The sequence below is a fragment of the Salvelinus sp. IW2-2015 genome, linkage group LG10 (assembly GCF_002910315.2).
Source record: "Salvelinus sp. IW2-2015 linkage group LG10, ASM291031v2, whole genome shotgun sequence".
Taxonomy (NCBI): domain Eukaryota; kingdom Metazoa; phylum Chordata; class Actinopteri; order Salmoniformes; family Salmonidae; genus Salvelinus; species Salvelinus sp. IW2-2015.
The window spans coordinates 18,669,889-18,688,704 of record NC_036850.1 but is presented as its reverse complement, the minus strand read 5'-3'; the positions used below and the strand labels follow the sequence as shown (position 1 = coordinate 18,688,704).

The following is an 18,816-nucleotide window of genomic DNA, read 5'->3' as shown; positions in this document are numbered from 1 at the left end:
GAGAGAGAGAGAGAGAGAGAAGAGTTGGTTTTTGTGTGTGTGTGTGTGTGTGTGTGTGTGTGGTGTGTGTGTGTGTGTGTTGTGTGTGTGTGTGTGTGTGTTGTGTGTGTGTGGTTGTGTGTGTGTGTGTGTGTGTGTGTGTGTGTGCGTGTGCGTGTGCGTAAGAGAGAGCGCGAGAGAGAGAGAAAGAGAATAGAGAGAGAGAGGGAGGAGAAAAGGGAGAAGAAAGGGAGGGAGAGAGCCAGCTGCGTGGTCTGAGTCGTAGAGCTGCAGTCTGATATTAGAGACCATTTCACTTCTCAGCCTGCCTCTGTCTGGGCTCCAAACCACACAGCCAGGGTCCGAACCAGACACAGCACACCATAGGGTCCCCACTACAGTCTCTCTGCAGCAGACAGAGGGAAGAAGAAGATAGAAGGATTCAGAGAGATTAACAGTGATATAGTATCTTTCTTTCTGAGCTCTACTTTATTAATCATTCTCTCTGTCTCTCTGTCTCTTCTTCTCTCTGTCTCTCTTCTGTCTCTGTCTCTCTCTGTCTCTCTCTCTCTCTGTCTCTCTCTCTCTGTCTCTCTCGCTCTCTGTCTCTCTCTCTCTCTCGTCTCTCTGTCTCTCTCTCTCTCTCTCTCTCTGTCTCTCTCTCTCTCTCTGTCTCTGTGTGTGTGTGTGTGTGGAGCCTCATTGCCTTGCCAGGATAAATTGCAGTGTAGAGTTTGAGAACGAAATAGTCAAAGCTACAATGGGCCAACAGAATGGAGTATAACATAGATTTTTATAAGCATTTTGCCTGGCTAAAAAAGGTAAGAGACTTTTTGAGTTTCACCTTTCATGCATTTACGCTTGCTACATCTGTTATAGAGGAATCTGGTTTTTGTTATTGTACACAGACAGTGAAATTCCTTGCATACTGAGAGATGCACAGGAGAAAGACTTGTGTTGTGGAGTGGCTCATTGTAACACAGATAGGAAACATTGATAGTACAGACTCATCTGTTTTGACCGTAAGCTTGAAATTTGTACGTCATACTGTCCTAAAAAGCAACAAGGTGGCTCTCCCGGGTGGCGAGTGGTCTAGGCACTGCATCGCAGTGCTAGCTGCGCCACCAGAGTCTCTGGGTTCGCGCCCAGGCTCTGTCGGCAGCCGCCGACCGGGAGGTCCGTGGGGCGACGCACAATCGGCATAGCGTCGTCCGGGTTAGGGAGGGTTTGGCCGGTAGGGATATCCTTGTCTCATCGCGCTCCAGCGACCCCTGTGGCGGGCCGGGCGCAGTGCGCGCTAACCAAGGGGGCCAGGTACACAGTGTTTCCTCCGACACATTGGTGCGGCTGGCTTCCGGGTTGGAGGCGCGCTGTGTTAAGAAGCAGTGCGGTTTGGTTGGGTTGTGCTTCGGAGGACGCATGGCTTTCGACCTTCGTCTCTCCCGAGCCCGTACGGGAGTTGTAGCGATGAGACAAGATAGTAATTACTAGCGATTGGATACCACGAAAAGGGAGTAAAATTAATTAAAAAAAATAAATAAATTTAAAAATTTTAAAAAAGCAACAAGGCAGTAACTGCTCATAGCGTGAAACTGAGAAAAATTGCTTTTATTTACCTTGGTTTCACAGTAACTTTATGCAGTTACTGCTAGCATGACCGCAATTTTCTCCAAAACAGAATACAATAGAGGCAGGATACTTGTCCACATGATTAAGCATGTATTTAATGTTGCAAAAAGGACATTAACTCATTTTTGACCAAATGAGCAGTTACTGCCTTTTTGCTTGGTAGGGCAGCATAGTACTCACCTGTTCTGTTGTCTGTAATTTCTACACCTTCACAGAACAAGGCCGATATAGGGAAAAGCTTGGGAATTGTTGAAGAGCAACAGGTAGCATTCAATAAAACATGGTAACCAGCTTTCTGGAAAACACTTTACATTAACATTTTAGTCATTAAACAGCAGGTCCCCCATGGGAATCCAACCCTGGCATCAACCACCTGAGCCACACGGGACCCAACTCTCCCTGTGTTTCTTTACTGAACAGGAATAATATCATATTTTACTTATATAAGTTTAGTTCATTTTTATTTTTACAGGGACAGTGCACATTAATCAACGATTCAGTAAAAGTGCCGGTTTTAGCCAGCCAGCAAATTTTCAACCGCAGTCCCTGGGCAGGTTCTTAAAACAATTACAATACAGACAAACAATGAGCAGTGAGCACATGCAGAGCAACATTGAACAATAGCACAAAAAGCAACAAAACAAAATACATAAAAGCAAAAGTGTTTCCACACCTCACATGCTACAGACAACATGGAAAGCGGCAATACACAGCTGGGGATTATGTTCAACAAGTCTGATTGGCCTTTAACCATTTCTTCATTTTTTTGTGAAGGTGAGATAGGTGGTGCAGTTATGTGTGTCTGATGACAGTGGGTTCCAGACATGGGAAGCTCTCACAGAGAAAACAGATTGACTAAAGGTGCTTTTCCTTATTAAGGGAACTATATCCATAACTCTGCAGGCGATTATGATTGGATGAGCATCTACATAGCCTTCATACATGGTACGATAACAGGAAAACTTGATTTCCGTATGGTTCAATTAGCTATATGGCTAATCTGTCAATCCATCTGTTGAGGAACTTTTACTGAATTTCAGTGAAGAATGTGTAGTCTGTGGCTAAATGGATGTTATCTAGGATAGGAGGAAAACATTTAAACGAGTCACTAAATGGGAACCAGATCTGGTATGGTGAGCTTGTGCACCAGGCTTAACCTGTTTCACGGTCCCTGTGGCCAATCAGCAATCAAGGTCCCAGTCACCAATCAACAATTAGGGGCAGGAAACATGTGTCGGGAGAAGTGCATACTGGGATGCGTGAAAGATAAACACCAGACAGGTCAAGAGGTCATAGTACCTGAGGAGAATAGATGAATGGATGGGCAACATGTTTTTTTCACTTCAGACTTTGTCGTTCCTCTGGGAGGTACAGTACAGAAAGCACCTGAAATAGACCTGATAGGACAAGACTGGATGTAGTTACGATCAGCCCATTCCTGAATTCTCCTTCACCATCTTGTTGTCATTAGGGAGATGTGATTAACTCTTTGCTGGCTCGTACCATCTGGACCTCGACGTTACAGGTTAACTTGTACGCAAAATGGCCTGATAGATGATTATATACGAAGTCTCTTTCTCTTTTATCAAACTGACTTGCTTATTTGGACTTGTTTACAGGATGTTTATGTTGTGCAAAAATGTGTTATTTGCAGCACTTGAAATAGCTGAAGAGAGAATGTATTTACATATTCTATTGTTCAAAAGATATATGGCTATATGCATACTTTGTCTTCTTTTTCTTATGACTCTTGAAGGAAGTTAAACTCCAGCCACATGCTGTAGATTCTGAATCTTCAACAGTTAGATCTGAAGAGTATTCTTACATAGTCTATTCTTACATAGTCCTCACAGTCACTTTGCCACAAACTTTTTGGCTGTAAAAAGTCTGGATTTCTCAGTAATTTGCTCTAATTTTGTTTAATTCTTTATATGAACGGCTAAGCAATTATTTAGGAAGGCCCGAGGTCTTGCACACTTGGTCGAGAAGCAAATATCAAATTATTAGAATACTAAAAGGTTCAACATCATTTGATGAAAGCTTAAGAAGCATAAACCTCTTACAGAATTCCACACTCGCGGCCACAATAGGTTATTTAAAATGTGATACCAGTGCTGTGTGTGTGTGTGTGTTCTTGTTGTTCTCTCCAGAGTCTGAGCTTTCATTTCAGGGAGCCCTGGTTCAAGATAGAGCTGACACTGTGGGTAACTCCTCTCACTTCACAGTCGTATTTGTACTGACCACAAATTGACCAGTAACTGATCACACCTCTGTAGGTAAACCAGCGGTCCCCTGTGAACGGCGAGACTAACCAAGAACGATTGACACGCTTAGAGGGAGACAAAGAGTTCCTTGCCCTCCAGGTAAGATTACCTTATGGCATGAACAATACATGCATGTGCATGTTTTGCATTTGTGTGTTTGTATGGGAGAGAATAGTGTGTTTCGCTGCACATTGGCATATAAAAGAGTTTTGTTAATGGATATACCCTTCATCTATAGAAATTATTATTTAAATTCAACTGAAGTTGAATCCCCCGAGTTGAATATGAGCCTACTGATAAACAAGAGGATACATTACACTGCATTGGCCCCCTTATGTATCAGTTATAAGAGAGGGAGGAAGAGAGAGAGAGACGGAGGGGGAGAGAGAAAGAGACAGAGAGAGTTGAATATGAGCCTACTGCAATACAAGAGGATACATTACACCGCATTGGCCCCTTGGTACCCTCTATAAAATATAAACAGTAGTAGCTCTATCATGTATCAGCCATAAGAAAGGTAGGGAGAGAGCAAGAGGGAGAGGAAGAGAGAAAAAGAGAGAGCAAGAGGGAGAGGCAGAGAGAAAGAGGGAGGGAGATAGAAAGAGAGGGTGGCAGAGAGAGAGAAAGAGAGAGAGATGTAGAGAGAAAGAGAGGGATATATATATACACTGCTCAAAAAAATAAAGGGAACACTTAAACAACACAATGTAACTCCAAGTCAATCACACTTCTGTGAAATCAAACTGTCCACTTAGGAAGCAACACTGATTGACATAAATTTCACATGCTGTTGTGCAAATGGAATAGACAAAAGGTGGAAATTATAGGCAATTAGCAAGACACCCCCAATAAAGGAGTGGTTCTGCAGGTGGTGACCACAGACCACTTCTCAGTTCCTATGCTCCTGGCTGATGTTTTGGTCACTTTTGAATGCAGGCGGTGCTTTCACTCTAGTGGTAGCATGAGACGGAGTCTACAACCCACACAAGTGGCTCAGGTAGTGCAGCTCATCAAGGATGGCACATCAATGCGAGCTGTGGCAAGAAGGTTTTGCTGTGTCTGTCAGCGTAGTGTCCAGAGCATGGAGGCGCTACCAGGAGACAGGCCAGTACATCAGGAGACGTGGAGGAGGCCGTAGGAGGGCACAACCCAGCAGCAGGACCGCTACCTCCGCCTTTGTGCAAGGAGGAGCAGGTGGAGCACTGCCAGAGCCCTCAACGGTCAGAAACAGACTCCATGAGGGTGGTATGAGGGCCCGACGTCCACAGGTGGGGGTTGTGCTTACAGCCCAACACCGTGCAGGACGTTTGGCATTTGCCAGAGAACACAAGATTGGCAAATTCGCCACTGGCGCCCTGTGCTCTTCACAGATGAAAGCAGGTTCACCACTGAGCACATGAGCACATGTGACAGAGTCTGGAGACGCCGTGGAGAACGTTCTGCTGCCTGCAACATCCTCCAGCATGATCATTTTGGCGGTGGGTCAGTCATGGTGTGGGGTGGCATTTCTTTGGGGGCCGCACAGCCCTCCATGTGCTCGCCAGAGGTAGCCTGACTGCCATTAGGTACCGAGATGAGATCCTCAGACCCCGTGTGAGACCAATATGCTGGTGCGGTTTGCCCGCTGGGTTCCTCCTAATGCAAGACAATGCTAGACCTCATGTGGCTGGAGTGTGTCAGCAGTTCCTGCAAGAGGAAGGCATTGATGCTATGGACTGGCCCGCCCGTTCCCCAGACCTGAATCCAATTGAGCACATCTGGGACATCATGTCTCGCTCCATCCACCAACGCCAACGTTGCAATCACAGACTGTCCAGGAGTTGGAGGATGCTTTTGTCCAGGTCTGGGAGGAGATCCCTCAGGAGACCACCTCATCAGGAGCATGCCCAGGCGTTGTAGGGAGGTCATACAGGCAACGTGGAGTCCACACACACTACTGAGCCTCATTTTGACTTGTTTTAAGGACATTACATCAAAGTTTGGATCAGCCTGTAGTGTGGTTTTCCACTTTAATTTTGAGTGTGACTCCAAATCCAGACGCCTCCATGGGTTGATAAATTTGATTTCCATTGATCATTTTTGTGTGATTTTGTTGTCAGCACAATTGTAAAGAAAAAGTATTTAATAAGAATATTTCATTCATTTCAGATCTAGGATGTGTTATTTTAGTGTGCCTTTTATTTTTTTTGAGCAGTGTAATATGAGAGAGGGGGGGGGGGGGGGGTGAGTGGTTTGCCTTAATTGCAGTGTAGTTATGTTGTTTGTTGTGCAACAAGGGTTAGGTACAAGGGCAATACTTCTTAAGTGTGTGTGTGTGTGTGTGGTGTGTTGTGTGTGTGTGTGTGTGTGTGTGCGTTGCGTGCGTGCGTGCGTGCGTGCGTGCGTGCGTGCGTGCGTGCGTGCGTGCGTGCGTGCGTGCGTGCGTGCGTGCGTGCGTGCGTGCGTGCGTGCGTGGTGCCGTGCGTGCGGCGTGCGTGTATGTACACTATTTCTCAGGGCTGTTGAGTAAGGGTTTTTCTGCAGTCAGGTCCAGAACTTGCTGGCTACAACACACCTCTGTTTGTTGGCAGATGTGATGACTTGCTGTTGTGTATAGGTCTCATGTTCACACTAACACATTCCCTCCACTAAAACTCCACCTGAATTGGCTGGTTGAGCCTGCCTTTTTGTAACTGATTGACTCTTTTCGCTAGTTTGTTTTCTCAACAGCTTTATCTATATCATGAGTAGTGCAGAGCCGGCCTGATGGGCTGAACTGAGAAAAACTCCTGAAAGGACAAAGAGTCCTTCATTCAGCTTTGGAAATATTTGCACTGTTTAATCTGGCAGTGTGACGTGTATATCAATTAAGGAACTGATATGTTGTGAAATGGATGGCAGGCAAAGAGAGGTGATTTTAATGACTTTGAGAAAGTGCATGTGTATGTTGGGGTTAGATAACTTCCCAGGTCAGGAGGAGTAAAGGGTGGAGCCAGGAAGGGGGGAAGAAGGGAAGGGAGAAGAGAGAGTGGGAATGAAGGATGAACAGAGGTCAAGAGGGTTGACAACATTGAAAGAAGGGGTCAGAAAATGTTGAAGTATTGCTGTCTACTGGTGTGACTAAGTTTCTCCTCCATTACACACAACACACACACACACACACACATACAACACACACAGGTGAGCGTTCTGACGGACCAGGTGGAAGCTCAGGGTGTAAAGATCAGTGATCTGGAAAGTTCTCTGGAGGAACACCAACACAAGCTAAACTCTACAGAAGAGATGCTGCAGCAGGTAAGGACCTCACACACTGGTCCTCTTCCATTCATACAAACCTTTGAACCTCAACCTTATTCACAGTCTCAGTTTAGACTGGCTTCRGTATGATATCAACTTCCTCGTTTTGTGTGGTTATCAGGTTCACTTCCGTATCTTCCCGTTTCTATTCAAATTGGGATCTGAAAGTCTGCATCACAGCAGCACAACCATTATGCCTTCTCCCTTAGACTGACATCATGACATTTGCTTTATGTGTGACTAGAATACTTTTAAATAATGCATGTGTGAGCATGTGACATCCAAAGCTTTCATCTACTACTTTGTATTTTAAGACTAGCACACATCCATGGTAAAAATACTCCTCATACAATAGTCTTATATTCAGTCCACTAGCAGACTACATTTAGACATACTCTGTCTCCTAGCAGACTGTCTAGACATGCTGAGTCTCATGGTAGACTGCCTCCTATAGAGTCCAGCTTCCCAGGAGGAAATTCCTCCCAGGGATTCCAGTGAGCCAGGCTCTAGATCTCTGACAACCCAAATGTTTAGTGTGGTCTGTTCCCATCCAAGACTGATTCTTAGAGTGCAGCGTCTGTCTGCTCTGGTAGGTTTGGTCGTGGTGCTCTGCTCTAGGGCTGGTCTGTCTGGGCAGGTGTGCACAGGACAGAGAGCGTAGTCGGTCACACCCCTAACCACCCGTGTGTGTGTGTGTGTGTGTGTGTGTGTGTGTGTGTGTGTGTGTGTGTGTGTGTGTGTGTGTGTGTGAGAGAGAGATCTGTCATCAGTAGAGGTGATGTGTCCATGTCTTCCACTCCTGTGAGGTGCAGTAGAGTTCAAGCTCAGAGCAGACATGGAAACTCAGTCAGAACCAAGGATCCTCTTTAAAACTAAGCTAAGATAACTTCATGACAGCAACATGCATGAAAAGGACTATCGTCAGTCCATACAAACTGGAAACTGAGGTAGGACAAACTTAGCATACTAGTAAGCGTTTTTGCTACAGTTTATCATCATTCCAAGGAGAGGCTTTCAACTGCTCCAAAGTTCCCCTGAAAAAAATCTGTATACTAGGCCATCTTTGGTAGACTGTCATTAAATGCCAACAATGCATTTCATTTGGTAGCCATTGCAAACTTCGATTCTGTTGCAAAAAGTTCATTAAACAGAAGCAAAATAAATTAAATGGGGAGGGACCTACCTGCATTTGTCCAAAATAAACTTTTGTTTTGCTCCGTTTGTTTCCATACAAGGATCCAACCTTTTTTTACAATTTTCACCTAAAGTGACATACCCAAATTTAACTGTCTGTAGCTCAGGACCTGAAGCAAGGATTCGCATACTTTGAAGTTTGTGGAAATGTGAAATTAATGTAGGAGAATAGATATAGATCTGGTAAAAGATATTACAAAGAAAAAAACATGAAACATTTAAAATTGTTTTGTACCATCATCTTTGAAATGCAAGAGAAAGGCCATTGTTATTCTAGCTCTGGCACAATTTAGATTTTGGCCACTAATGGCAGCAGTGTGTGCAAAGTTTTAGACTGATCTAATGAACCATTGCATATCTGTTCAAAATGATGTATAAAGACTGCCCAAATGTGTCTAATTGGTTTATTAATACATTTTCAAGTTCATAATTGTGCACTCTCCTCAAACAGTAGCATGGTATTATTTCACTGTAATAGCTCATGTAAATTGGCCAGTGCAGTTAGATTTACAAGAAATGAAGCTTTCTGCCCATATCAGATATGTCTATGTCCTGGGATTTTTTTGTTACTTACAACCTCATGCTAATCACATTAGCCTACATTAGCTCAACCGTCCCACAGGGGAGACACCAATCCCGTAGAGGTTAAACGGTAAACAGTTTCCATAATGAATACACCCCTGGTTAACTCTGTACAGCAGGGTTGTTCTGAAGGGCCGGGTTTGTTTCCTTGAGACGTTGTCATTATGAGGCTTTGTACCTGAGCCGCAAATCTCTTACTAGTGACACAGCTCTAATATTTTCCATGTGCACTCTCCCAGAAACCTCAGAAAACAAACCCGTTTCTCTTCAAAAAAGCTACATTTTTAAATGCCCATGATTGGACTGCCTCAGTGCTTCAGATATTTTCTTTGGACCTTTCTAAGGCTGTGTTTACACAGGCAGCCCAATTCTGCTATTTTTTACACTAATTGGTCTTTTGACCAATCACATCAGATCTTTTCACATCAGCACTGTTTCAGAGCTGCTCTGATTGGTCAAAATACCAATTTGTGAAAAAATTTCAGAATTGGGCAGCCTCTGAGACTTTGCACCTGCCTGAAATCAACCTAATTAGCTGTTGAATGAAATAGGGACTTTCAAAGCAGACCGTTTTTCTGATAAAGAGGGATAATTAGTGGACCAAGCAAGGTCCTAATCAGCATCATGTTTGATTGATAGAAATCCTAATTTAAATAGGAAGGCACGTGCTGAGCCTCTACAGTATTTCTAGTTGTTGTTGTATGGAAACTGTGCAGGGTTCTGTGGGCTCGTTCACACTCTCCTCTGCATGCTTTGTACTCGTGTGTCTGCATGTGAGAGGCGCAGTAAAATAGTGCCCAGAAGCTGTGTATATTTAGCCGTGTGGACAGCGTCTGACTTTGAGAGAATTGAACAGAGCTAGATGGTAGCTTCTTTAGTGTCCAGTGTAAAAGTTCTGTTTGGGCTTGGTGTGGTTGTACTACTGTCTGTAATGGTGTGTCCGTGTCCATTTGCATGATTGGTGTTAACAAGTGTCTCCCCTGGTGGCAGGAGCTTCTTAGCAGGACGTCACTGGAGAGTCAGAAGTTGGATCTGATGGGAGAGGTGTCTTACCTGAAACTGGTGGACATGGAGGAGAAACAAATTCATGGAGTAGCGAGGAAGCATAAAGCAGAGGTAAGGACACAGACACACAAATGAGGGGTGATGAGTGTAATCCTAAACTTTTATGTATGACTGAGGCGGTTAGAGTTGAGTCCCTGAGAGAGACTGTACTGTAGCAAATCTGATTACTTTAAAAAAAGATAAAATTTTTTAGAATGTGTTTAGACATGTATAGGGAAGATGAATTATTTCCATACTCTAAGGGGGTTTGTTTCACATCCCTTGTGATACTTCTATTTAAGTGAGCTTTGCCAGGAAATGACAGGAGTGCATGTACAATTCCTGATCATGTTTTGGGAGATAAAGTCAGCAGCATTGTTGTATGACAAACATATGCTAAAGACAGAGTAAAATGTACTCCACCCTCTTCCTGGACTACCTAGGAATGAAACTACTCTCCATGGAGTCATGGCTCTGTGTTTTAGTTCAACCTGAAATGTATGTTTGTTTAAGCCCATATGGTATGTTGGGTTACCTACACCCATCACCACATGAAGGTAAGGTCCAACATTTTTCCTCAGAACTTCAGCAAAACCTGATACGATGACTGCTATGGTGTGTGGTCATCCACACCCCCTCCCAAAATGGCTGCTGACCATTCCCCCCCCCCCACCCGCCCCCCCCCACTTGCATTACTTGACAAAGATCCAGAAAAACTAGATGTGTAAGTCCAGAACTGGCATAGTCCTTTAATGGGTCCTGTAAGACAAAGGAGCAGATATTGTATGTTACGAGAACTACCCGTGTGTAGTTACTGTCAAAACATGGCTTGACAAAGAACCTTTGTGCCCCAGAGCACATCCAGTACTATGTGAAGCCGTGTTGGCATGATGGCTGACTGGGTAAACCTGAGGGTGCGTAGGCTTTAACTCTGCGACAGGTTTTAGTCTAAAGTCCTGATGTTGTTGAAATCATGACTGGCCTATTGTATGAGCTGCAGAGGAAGGTGGTTAGTGTCAAATGAGGAAACCCCACCCCTTTCAAGAGCGAGTAACATAACACTTTAGACAGGAAATGATCCATACCTGTGGTTTGTAATGTAGATGATATTTAGTAATATAAGGACACGTGTTGCAGTAGTCTTTCTGGTCATGTACACACTGCCTTCCCTATGACAGCTGACTGGAGAGAATGAGACCTCTGTTTTGAACATTCTGCTGATTTTCCATGTGTGACCATTCAAGCATATAGCGTGTGTGAATATGCGCACGCACACATTGACACTCATTTTGGAGGCCTCCCTGCTGTGGCGCGAAGTCACTAAGCTCATGGTTATATATAGCTTTGGACAGCTCTGCATATCTGTCATATCCTCTATACTGGACTTCATGTGATACTTCCACAGTCCAGGTATAGCTCTATGGTTGTTTACACTCTAAGTATGATAACATGCCCTTCTCTAATGGACTAGACTGTTCATTTCATGTGGCAGTAGCGTACACACGTGTGAGACTATGTACCTCTTGTTTTCACTCCAGTAGGTTAAAAGCATATTTACCCTGGCCAGACAACTATTTCACAGGCCCAGAGTGTGTTTAGATCTCGCAGTGCTTTGTTTCTCATTGTGGTTCACTCAGACATATCAAACCAAATCACTGTATGGCTTTAAACATTCCATCTGTTTACTTTAACTAAATGTGTAGAAAATGTAGTAGTATATCGTTGAGGAACACCAGACACAACTCTTTCCTTTTTCATTCTTCCTCTTTGGTTTTATTTTCCTTATTTCTCTCTTCCTGTTAGAGTGTCGTGAACTTGATAAGTGAGCTGCAGGAGCAGATGTGTAGGTTTCAGCAGGAGATCAATTGCAGGATCCGGGAGAAAACAGGCCAGGCTGACAGCAGCCTACAGGAGGCCTGCGACACTGGGTCCACGGAGGCCCAAAACCCAGACCAGGGGCTTGCCTGTGAGGGTAGCCCAGAGGTACATGACAGTGGGCTGGAGGAGCCTCCTGACGTGATTCCAGGAGTGGAGAATAGCTCCAGTACTTCTGAGGAGCAGTGCTGCTGTGGCGAGAGTGTAGGCAGAGAATGTCTGCATGACCTTTGACCCCAAGCATGTAGTCATCCCATCACTGTATGGAATGATCCCAAGGCTCTGACACTTAGATTTATGCTTGCACTAAGGAACCCCTCACCACAACGCTTACACATGCGTAGGTCATGAGACCCAAACCCAATGCAATCCCATGACTTGTGTAGATAAGGGGGTTGATGCATGCACTGTACTGCCTCATATAAGAGGCATTTCACTGTGGTGTTGTGAGTAGTTAGCAGATAGAACTCATGGACTAATTGACAGTCTCCAGACAATTAAAACAATCCATTATCTGATGTACATTTGTGACAATGACATGTACAAGTTGTAAATCATTTTATCAATGTCCCCAGGTCATACTTCAAGAGATCAGTCTTCTCAAGGAGAAAGTAGACCATCTTGAAGACCAGAAGTCCCAGTATGAGAGGAGACTCAAAGCAACAAAGGTTAAACACATTAGCCTACCTCATCTCCTGTTATGTCTAGACTGTACTAGTAGTGCCCAGATTCCTCTGCTAACTACAGCTTTCCTAAACTGTCCAATCTGTTCTTCTGCCCAGTTGGATGAGTCTTACAGACAAGTCATTCACAAAAGGCTATTTTCTTAACAAATCTGCAGACCATTTTCTTTGTAGAAATGGATTTAAATGGTGGCACAGTTCCTTGGTTTCTTTTGGCGGTATTACAATATCTTGGTTAACACACACCATAACTCGCTGGCTCGCTACCTGGCTCTTTTGCTCGCTCTTTCACTTCCCTGCACTCTTTACCCCTCAATCTCTCCTTTTCCTGAACTTCTTCATTGAGCTATTTTTTTTATTTTTTTTTTACATTCACTCGCCTCCTCTGTCCCATCTGCTTTTTGTTCACACTATGCATTTTAACTTAAATTACTGCTAGTGTATAAAAGCCTTGCTAAAATGTCTTTTTTTGCTGTACATGGTCATGTTGCGTGACTGAACTTCAGTGTGCCCTATGTAAAACATATAGCCTGCTCTGGAAAGATGAACCAGCCAAATCATGTAAATATCTGCTTTAGATTTCAGGTGTATTTTGCTGCACCTACTATTACATCTGCTAAACAGTTTATGCCACCAATAAACTTAGTCTCAAAGTTATGCGGACATTTTTGTTATGAGTGTTGACTTATACTTAGTTTGTCTTTCTGAGTATGTGTTTTTAGCTTATGCATGCTCCTGATCTTACCATGTCCCCCTATCCCACACAGGCACAGATATCAGACCTCCAGCAGCTCCTGCTCAGTAAGAATGCGGAGTTAGACAGCCTGCATGCACAGCTCCTGGCCAGACCACTGTCCGCTGAGACCTCCGAGAGAGGTAAGCACCCAAGCACTTCTTCCAAACTGCATAACTTTATTACAGGGTTTGTTATTCTGTAATGAAGGGATTGTATGTCCTTTGTTGGTGACTAGTCAATAGGTTTGTCAGTCATGGATCAATAACATGCTGTGCCTGTGAGTGGTGTCTAACAATGGTTCTCTCTCCACCTTGCATTTCCACTGTTAGAGGATATGTTTAGGAGAAGGCTCAACAATAAGCGTAAGCCTTAACACTATTTTAACAACTTGAACACTGCTTCAACATCTTGTCCCTTACCTGAATACACTCATTTCACTCTTTCATACCCTGTTGTGGGGCTCCAAGAAAATCAAACCCAGGAATGGACATTGGCTTCCTCTGTCTGGTAACATTTTATGAGCTTATGTTTCTTCAACTGAGTAGATTATTGAATCCCTGATCAGAATTTCCACTGGGAAGGGACTCTTCATCTGTTTCTTACTGTCAGCCAACTGGTGTCCAGTAACAACCTTGATATGTCATTATGCTCTTGCTACTAGAAGTATAGATAAGTGATTAAGTTTCATTTTCAGAAAACTTTTCCATTGCCCATGGCTGCCTGTCAACTTTCTCTACTTAATTTCTGCTTCATTGTATAGACCCCTAGCTCATACTGTTGATTTGTCCCTGGCTAGGTGAGACGTTTCCATCTGAGAAAAGCTCTGCTCCATCGATTATACATATTCCAACTATATGCCTAAATGGGGTAGAAAATGAAAGATTGCAAATACATTGTCATATTATGGTACTGCATAAGGTACATGATGGCAACTACACTGACTCCTCTTTCGACAGACCAGGAGCTCCAAAGGTTAAAGACGGGGATGGAGACACTGCTGGTTGCCAATGATGAAAAGGTGAGTAGGCGGCTGTCAAAGGTTACTATTAATGCATGTTTGTCTCTCTTGGTCCAGTAGTGAGATCATTTGCTATACGTCACAAAATAAAACATTGAACTGTCTGATCCCATTGCTTTGTACAGTGTATACAGTTGGGTGCCATTGTATACATTAAGCAATGTTGGCATACACAGCACGACCATCACTGTTTGAATGGCAGGAGCTGCTGGAAGGCTGCTGGCGTACGTAACCACATCAGTAGCACCACCCACCGCCATTTACAGCACAGAGCTTTTGTACTCTTAGTTGCACCCACGGGTGAAATCTTTGAACAAATAGGCCTCATGCGTGCTCGCTCTCTCCGCAGCCATTTTAGGCAAAGTCACAATTAATGAGTCTTATATGCCAGACCTACTTTTGGAGTTTGGTCCATTAAGAGAAACTAGACCAGGGCACTGGCACCACTTCAAAACACACGCACGCACTCAGTTACCACTACTGATTTCCAGCTGTGCCCATGTAACCACTTTTCTCAACTCCTATGTTAAAAGCATATGGAGAAAGCCAATTAGTGCCTTGCTAAAGTATTCAGACCCTTTGGATTAATTCAACTTTTGTGTTAGTGGGATTAAAATGGATGTCAACAATCTAGAGAATATGCTAATGTGAAGTATTTGTACATATAGACTGTTGCATAAGTATTCATCCCCTTTTGTTTAGGTAAGCCTAAATTAGTTCAGGAGTAAAATATGGCTTAACATATCACAAATTACCTGGACTCACACTGAAATAATAGTAATTCAAAAATCCAGTCAACCCCTAACGCTTTTAAGGTCCCACAATCAAGTGTTGAATTTCAAGCACAACCACAGAGCTTTGCAAAAGCCTCAAAGGGCAGTGATGGGTAACAACCAATCTGACAATGAACGTCTCTTTAAGCATGATCTGGTTGATACTTATGTATTTAACCACCCAGACACAACAAAGATAGTCCTACTGAGCTGCAGGACAGGAATGACACTGCTCAGGGATGTTACCATGAGGCCATTGGTGAGTTCAAAAATGGCTACGGAGTTCAATGGCTGTGCTTGGAGAACTAAGGCTGTATCAACAACATTGTGGTGACGCCACAATCGCCTAAACAACAGTGACAAGAATACAAATGTGCAGAATGCATGCAACAAGGCACTAAAGTAATACAGCAAAAATACACTTTTTGGCCTAAATGTAAAGCCTTAGATTTGCGCTTAACACATCACTGTAACTGCCTCATTTTCAAGCATGGTGGTAACTGCATCATGGTATGGGTATGCTTGACATTGGCAAATACTGGAGTTTTTCAGGAAAAGCCTCATTACTGTCTAGCCATGAACCTCTATCAAGATGTTGGGGATCAATGTATTTTATTAGGATCCCTGTTAGCTGTTGCAAAAGCAGCAGCAGCTGCTCTTCCTGGGGTCCACACAGAACATGGAACATTACATAATACAGAACATTAAGAGACAAGAACAGCTCAAGAACAAAACTACCTTTTTAACGCACACGTAGCCTACATATCAACACAAACGATCTAGGTCAAATAGGGGAGTTGTTGTGCAATGTGTTGATTAACCTGAATATTTTTTTTTTTAAACAAGGTTTGCTGATTTGAGCGACATGAGATGGAATGGAGTTCCATGCAATAATGGCTCTATTGTATGTTTTCTTGAATTTGTTCTGGGTTTAGGGACTGTGAAAAGACCCCTAGTGACATGTGTGTGTGTGTGCGCGTCAGATCTGTGTGTAAGTAGACTATGCAAACAATTTGGGATTTTAACACTACTGTTTCTTAAATAAGTTATGTCTTTCCTCAACAACCGGCTGTGATTGGGAGTCCCATAGGGTGGTGCACAATTGGCCCAGCATCGTAAATATGATTTTTTCCTAAACTGACTTGGCTAGTTAAAGGTAAAAACTCTTAACCAAGAGACTGGCATGCATAGTATTTATATCAGCCCTCTGATTACAATGACATGCAAGATGGGCCAGATGCAGCTTAACTAGGTCTTTCCTTGCAGCACTTGACCACAATCCAGATGAGACAAAACTGGAGCCTGCGAAACTTGCTTTTTGGAGTGTGGTGTCAAAAAAGCAGAGCATCTCTTTATTACGGACTGACCTCCACCCATCTTTAAAACCATTGAATCTTTGTTTTGATCATTACTTGGCATTAGATTGTAAAAAGTAATCTAGTATCAATGTGTTCAACAGTCACACCATTCATTACCAGATTCAGCTGAGGTCTAGAATTTAGGGAAGGATTTGTTCCCAAATGCAATGCTCTTAGTTCTAGATGTTCAGAACCAGTTTATTACCGGCCACCCTTTTCAAAACAGACCAACTCTGTAAAAGGTATCATTGACTTCATTACCTGTGGTTTCTGACGCATTTATGGTTGAATCATAAGCATACATGAATACTTGGTGTAGTGGCAGCTCATTGGTAAAAAGAGTGCCTAGAGATCTGCCCTGTGGTACACCACACTTTGTCAAATGTAGAGTTTAATGATAGCTTCAATTAGTTTGTCATATCATGGATTCAGAGCTGAGATTGAAAAATCCTAACATTTCTCAACTCTAACAGTACAGCTCCCACAATATTCTTATCAATTTCTTTCAACCAATCATCAGTAATTTGTCAGTGCAGTACGTGCTGAGTGCCCTTCTCTATAAGCATGTTGAAAGTCTGTTAATTTGTTTAGAGAAATTGTATTTGGTCACTTTTTTTTTTTTTTTTTTTTCTCCAACCGTTTGCTAAGAGCTGGCAGCAAGCTTATAGGTGTGCTATTAGGATTAGTAAAGGCTGCTTTACCACTCTTGGGTAGTGGAAATACTTTGGCTTCCCTCCAAGCCTGAGGACAAAGACTTTCCTCTAGGCACAGATGACATGACCCATTTGAAGTGCCTATAAAGTCCTCAGTAGCTTTCCATCTAAGTTGTCAATGCCAGGAGGTTTGTCATTGATAGGTAACAATTTTTCCACCTCTCCCACATGAACTTTACAAAATTCATTTAAAGAAAAAAATATTTATACATGAATACGATGGCTCACTGTTTGGCGTTTCCTGCTAAAGTTTTCCCGCTTTGCCAATAAAGTCCTTAAAATAATTGCCAACATTAAATGGATTCATGATGAATAAGCCATCTGAGTTTTTTTCCATTTATATAATTGATCTTGTATTCATAAAGCAGTTTCTCTGAGTTTAGTCACAATTTGCAGTATGTCAGCCAGTCTGCTGCGTAGACAACTTAGTGGCCACTCCTTTTGCCCCATCACTTTTAAATTCCTCATCAATCCATGGAGCATTAACACTGTTAGAAGTGTTTTCTTAACAGGTGCATGTTTATCAATAATTGGAAGAAGCAATTTCATCAAGTGCAGCGTTTGGATGCTCCTTTCATTAATTACATCAGACAAACAAATATATGTAACATCCACTTAAGACTCATCGCAAAATATTTTGTATGATTTCTTATACACTTTTAGGACCAGCTTTTGGAAAGTTGGCTTTCCTGACTAACCACTATAGTGTGATCACTGAATCCAATGGTTACGGACACAGCTTTAAAACAAAGTTCTACAGTATTTAACACAATGTGATCGATACATGTGGATCTTGTTCCTCTGGTGTTTGTAAACACCCTCGTAGGTTGATTAATATCTTGAACCAGATTAAAAACACTGGTTAGTGAGAATCTTCCTTTTTGAGCAGACAGCTTGATGTATCCCAGTCAATATTCAGGACTCCATGAAAGTAGACCTCTGTTTACATCACACTATCAAGCTTTTCACACATTTAGATACTGACTGTTAGCACTTGCTGGGCTATAGCAACACCCCAAAAGAAAAGTATTTTAGATTTGCCAAGTGAACCTGCAACCACAACACTTCAAAAACATTTGACGTAAGCTCTTCTCTAAGCATTACAGGGATTTGACTGAATATACAGTGCATTTGGAAAGTATACAGACCCCTTGACTTTTTACAAATTGTTACGTTAGCCGTATTCTAAAAATACTTATTGTTTTTAACCTCATCAATCTACACACAATATCAATCAAATATATTTATAAAGCCCTTTTTTATTTCATCAGATGTCACAAAGTGCTTTACAGAAACAGCAAACAATGCAGATGTAGAAGAACGGTATCTAGGAAATACTCCATAGAAAGGCAGAAACCTAGAGGAACCAGGCTCTGAGGGGTGGCCAGTCCTCTTCTGGCTGTGCCGGGTGGAGATGATAAGAGTACAGGGCAATCAAGGCCAGATTGTTCTTCAAGATGTTCAAACATTCATGGATGACTGGCAGGGTCAAATACTAATCGGTGTTTGTAGATGGTGCAACTGGTCAGTACCTCAGGAGTAAATATCAATTGGCTTTTCATAGCCAAGCATTGAGGTCGAAAACGGCAGGTCCGGGACAAGGTAGCACGTCCAGTTAACAGGTCAGGGTTCCATAGCCGCAGGCAGAACAGTTGTAACTGGAGCAGCAGCATGACCAGGTGGACTGGGGAA

The 18,816-nt window shown here is 42.9% G+C and overlaps 1 pseudogene; it reads left to right on the top strand.

Annotated features, from left to right (window-relative positions):
- The first annotated feature begins 255 nt into the window (after nt 1-255).
- Nucleotides 256-18,816, top strand: part of LOC111969458 (liprin-beta-2-like) — a 29,071-nt pseudogene continuing 10,510 nt past the window's right edge.